Source organism: Syngnathoides biaculeatus, chromosome 3, assembly GCF_019802595.1.
Source record: "Syngnathoides biaculeatus isolate LvHL_M chromosome 3, ASM1980259v1, whole genome shotgun sequence".
In the NCBI taxonomy this organism is placed as follows: domain Eukaryota; kingdom Metazoa; phylum Chordata; class Actinopteri; order Syngnathiformes; family Syngnathidae; genus Syngnathoides; species Syngnathoides biaculeatus.
In genome coordinates, this window is record NC_084642.1 from 9,374,793 (window position 1) to 9,380,565 (window position 5,773).

Sequence of the window (5,773 nt, forward strand, 5' to 3'; positions counted from 1 at the left end):
AGCATTTGTTTTATTCATCCGGACTTGCCAACCCTTCCAAATCACCACCGATTCGTCCATACCGTGAGTAAAATTAGATCACTTTGCGAGTGTAATACCATGAGAGACAAATCTGAATTTTGTCCCTCGCAGCCCCTCATAAGGCCTTTTTCACCCACACAGATATCCGTTATATACAGATGGACGTTTTTTTTTTTTTTTATTTTTGATATTACATGAATACATCTTTTTTTTTGCTATGTCATTTTTTTTTAAATGTGTTTCAATTCTTAACATATGTTTACCTAAAATATATTTTGCTGCTTTCGTGAATGCAAAGTGACGTTGCACCCCCCCCCCTTCTTTTCTCTTTTTTTCTGTACTTTATTTATGTGGCGGAGGCACGGTGGCCTCACAGTTCTGAGGTCCCGGGTTCAATCCCGGAGCCGCCTGTGTGGAGTTTTCATGTTCTCGCTGTGCTCCGGTTTCCTCCCACATTCCAAAAACACACAACATGAATTAGACACTCTAAATTGCCCCAAGGTGTGATTGTGAGTGCGGCTGTTTGTCTCCATGTGCCCCGCGATTGACTGGCAACCAGTTCAGGGTGTACCCCACCTCCTGGTCGGCTCCAGCACTCCCCACGACCCTAGTGAGGATAAGCGGCTAAGAAAATGGATGGATATTTATGTGGCCCTCAGTGAAAACCCTGAGATTGATGAAATGAAATAAAACCATCTGCATACGACTGAAACAGACAAAGAACTGATAGATTCCACTCAGTTTTTTCGTCCTGAGAGTCCATCAGCGACGTGTCTCGCTTGTTAAAGGGTTAGAATGGGATCATTCGGCAGAGCGGGCCTCACTAAGCCCCGCTTGCGCACTGAACCAAGCGCGGGGATCGAGATTATTGTCCGCTGTTTGAATGCGTGGGATGCCACCTCATCAAAGTTCGGGCCGTGGATTGTGCGTATTTGATCTCCAATCGGTGGAAAGAAACTGCGTTAATTAGAAGATTTGATGAGGAAGCCAAGCACCGAGAAACAAACATGTGCTTTGTTTGCTTGAACAAATATCTGCTCTCGGGCTTTCTCTCCCCCCGCAGCAGGGAAGTTTTTTTTCCTTTTCTTTGTGTACTCGTGCTGCCAGCTCATCAGACGCTCCAGTGCAGCCTTTCCCGACCTTTTACTGCGCCAAGACACACATTTTAATAAGCACCAAACTGAAAAAAGTCAATAAAATGTAACAACACTGAAATTAGGATGTTGTCTCATTCTAGTCATAAAATGTACCGAGCATGAATTATGGCTCTGTTCAATTGAACACTCGGATCCACTCGCAGTAAACCCGAATTTATTGTGTTGTAGAAATATTAACGAGTAGATCGACGGGTTTATTGAACCTTTTGCCATCCGGTGAATGAGAATTTCATTGTTCTGCCTGTCACTATATGTCACCGGCATGGATAAATGAACATTATTTGCAGTTAGTAAATAAGGATTTCCAAACAAATTTTGTGACATGTAATCATTTCACGCAGGTTGGGAATCCTTGCTGCAGTGTTCCAACACAACAACGCACGTTTACACGGATAGGAGGGAAAGGTACACACTGCACTGTAGCGCTTCATTCATTTCATCACATGACCATCATCAAACTTCATGCATTCGTCATTATGTATCTGTATATATATATATATATATATATATATATATATATATATATATATATATGCACAATAATGATGCTAATTACTAATTTACAATTAGTATCTTGCTATGGGACACCTGCGATTTGGATTATCACTTAAACAGATTAAAACAGATTTGTGAGGAAAATTGAAAAGAAACAGTGGGGTCAATTAAACTTTGATTGCACATAAAAATGCTTTTTATGTATAATCCAAACAAGCCACCAACTTTTTAGAAAAATAGCTTTTCTTGCCCGTGCAACGCTTTCCCACTTGAGGGATAAAGACACATTTCATTTAGGATGGCATCGTCGGACGCGTGAGAGCCGCTTTCAGTATGTGCAACGTGACTTTTACTTCCAGCAGAGGGCGCCAAAGATGAAATGATTGACAGCGCAAGTAAATGACACCGTGCGGCAGTGTTGGCAGTTCGAATTCCGAACATGGGAATTAATTAGATTAAAAACTAAAACTACAATAAAATGTACGTGTCATTCAATCTATACGCTGACAATTGAAATTTGGTGGATTTATATAAAACTTAAATTGGCTTTGTTTAGTATTGAGCTTACAAAATGATACAAATGCTGGTGAACGGATAGAGCTCGTGCAGGCGACGTCACCATTTTCACGGCGCCATATTGCCGGTCAAAAAGAGCTGCTCGACAGTGTGGGGGACATTGAACCGGAGCAGAATGCACACAATGCCCGAGACATTTGTGCTGTTGGTCGTCACAACAGACGAGACAGATATTCAAAGAGATCATTCGATGGAATACCAGCTGAAAAGACCAGAAAATATCGATGGATTTCGGCAAGTAAACATGCTGGATGGTGCCCAACCAAACTGCACACACGCCTGTGTAGCGATCATTTCATTTCAGGTAGGAATTATTCTTCTCAATCTCAAATTACCAAGAAGTACTTATAATGGCAAATTGGCTCATTTGAGAACAATGCATATTAAAAAAAAAAAAAGGAAGTAAACTGTCTGTTGCACAGAGCTTTACGTGTGGTAGCAATACGCTTCCGTGTACGAAGGAGCCGTCTCCCTGTCTTTTTTTTTCAATAATAATTAATGAATGCGAGTTTGTGTAAAACCAGGCGTCATTTATTTCAATATTGGTATTTGTATGGAATACCATCTGAAAGGACCAAAAAATATTGCTGGATTTCGGCAATTAACTGTAATGGGTGGTGCCTGACCAAATACACACGCCTGTGTAACGATCATTTTATTTCAGGTATGAATTATTCTTCTCAATCTCAAATTACCAATACGTATTTATAATGGCAAATAGACTCATTTGAGAATAATGCCTATTTAAAAAAAGAAAATAAACCATCTGTCGCAGAGAGGTGTACGCATGGCAGCGATACGGTTCCATGTTAGTTAATGAATGCGAATTGGTGTAAAACCAGGAGTAATTTATTTAAATATTGGTATTCGTATTTGAAAAACTCTGAGTGTCTCCATCACTATGAGGGATTTATTCTTGATTGAGAACAGATCCAGCAACAAAGTATTTGTATGCATCCAGACTTTTCTACCCTTTCAAAGTTTTCCGTGTAAATCTTGACGACTTACTCACCAGATCCATGTGTAGATCCAAGACAAGCAGAACCGGGTTAACAGTTCAGTTTCTTATCGGCGAAAACATCGACTTCGGCATTAAATGTGGGTCCTCTATGCCAAGTGTCTCATTTTTCCACATACCTTCGTTTATTGTCACCTTCGAAATGTTTAATGGTATCGGACAAAATTCCGGGTGTCGTGCTATAAGACGTATTTTCGCGTCATCTCCAACCAACTTAGCATTGAAAAATGGTTTGTTTGACCGGCACTTCCAGCCAGTGACGTGATTTGATGACGTAGCTACACGAGCTCTATATACAGTACTTTTATTGTGTCTGTGGTCCTACAGGGGGCGCTGCAGCACCCACGAAGGTGAGCGACATCTTGCACGTTCCAAAGACCTGCGATCCAACGCACTCCTTGATATCTGAAAGTATGATTTTTTTTTTAAAATTTTTAATCGTTCTTCTCTCATCATTTTATACTCTCCAGGATATCGCTATCACACTCACCCAATCAAAAGGCCGCAATCGAAAATCAGCACAACAATGGTGAGAAAAAAAAAAAAAACATTCTCCTAATTATATCGAATTGGAGGTTATTATGTTTCTGAAAAGGGATTTTTTTTTTTTTTTTTTTTTTGGTCCTGCCGCGCCGCCCCTTGAATTTGCCAAATAAGGAATCGCTCCGATAAGGTGGGAATCTTTGAATGCCTAAAACAAACTGCGGAGGGGCTCCAGCCAAGCAGCCGGGGGCTTCAGATATATTAAATTACCATGATTGGGACTTAAAGGCGGTTTGAGAGGCTGGGGAGCGTCGAAGCGCGGCTATTCATGTGCGGGGAACCGGGTCAATAGGTTGGGGAAGTTCACAGGACCTGATGGCATTCTCATGCAGATGAAGACTACGAGAGCTCAAGCTCAGTGAGTTGGAAGATATAAATGACCGCGCAATCATCTGCAGCCTTGCGCGCACACAAACGTGCCGCCCGCTCGCCACTTCAGCTCAGTCTGTCGCTTCCGATGCTGTGCAATGTTGCTTGCGTACGCTTTGCAGTAACGCTGCTGAATTTCATGCGTATCAAAAAAAATCCTGCTTGGACATGCAGAAAAATGACGCAAAGTTTGGATTGTCAATCATAATCATGTCATAGTGTAACTAATGTGATGCCGCGCTAAGAACCGTTTTAATACTGTAGCATATAAAAATATACTTTGATATAGAAAGTAAGTTTCTTTCGGCTTTTCCCGCTACACCGTGACATCTCTGATGAAACGTTCATATTTGTTTGGTATAAAATCAGGAAAAAAACACCATAACTATTTCTTAAATGAAATCTTGTGTATAGTAACCCAACTAATCTGTCCCTCCAAATGGTTATGTCCATATGCAAGAGTTTCCGTGAAAACTGCTGGAGTCTCCATCACTCGGCTCTTCCGTAGCGGTGGCTAATGCTAACTACTTCTCCGCTAACATCAAGCTCCCAATATACTTGACGTTTCGATTACTTATTTAGTCATGCTTGGGTAAATCTTTGGGACACTCCACCCTGTCGTGAACCAATGGTGCGGGGGCTGGACCCAAATGCGGGACTCCGAGACGAGGGCATGATGTTGGCATCTCTCTAAAACAGCATTCCGTGCATCAATAAAACCCAATTATGTGGTGAGTAAGTCACAGAGTATTTATTGATTTAGTCATTTTAGCAATTAGCAAAAATGCTACTCGCTGTACTCAAAACTGAAAAAGTGAAAGATGTCATTCAACTAGAAATATATACAGTACATAAATGAAATGACTGGATTAAAGACTAAAAGCTGTACAAGTGCAGTTTCATCCATTACAGTTTATCAATCACAAATTCCTTTTTTGGGCAAAAGAAGGGATGAGAAAATGCTAACTCCTCAAAAACATTTCCAACAAAGTGCCTGCAAGATTCTTTCGTTAGCAAACATTAATTCATTGTGACTACTTTAATATTTCCTTTTCTGTGTTTAACTTGCTAAAATCAGTAAATGAAGCCAAGCTTTAGCAATGGACCAAATACATATTCCAATCGCCTAATATACATCAAAACACATATTGTGCGCTGTAGTTGCGATTTGAGGTTGAAATTGAAACCTATTGCCAAACTCACGTAACGTAATAATATTACCACATTATTATTCATGAAGTCTGATCATTCTACATAATTACTGCAGTTATGTTTAGTGAAAAAAACAGCAAATAATAATAATCTTCTATTCTAGGCAAATAAAGTGAAAGTCAATAAGTGAGAGCGTCAAATTCCTTTGGTGTTTGTGATTAAGGGTCAACTAAAACGGGACCCCGGTGAGGAAGCAGCACGCGCGTGCCGACTTGTGTCGGGTCAAGCTGCGTCCCGGCAGAGTCAAAGGTCGCGACTCTTCTGTCCCGACTCACTCGGACATCGTGTGAAAGTCGGCCGATCTGTTGTCGAGCGTCGTCGCGGCAACTCTTTTGAAAAGGACCACTGGAGAAGATCACGAATGAAAATGTCGCTCTCCAAT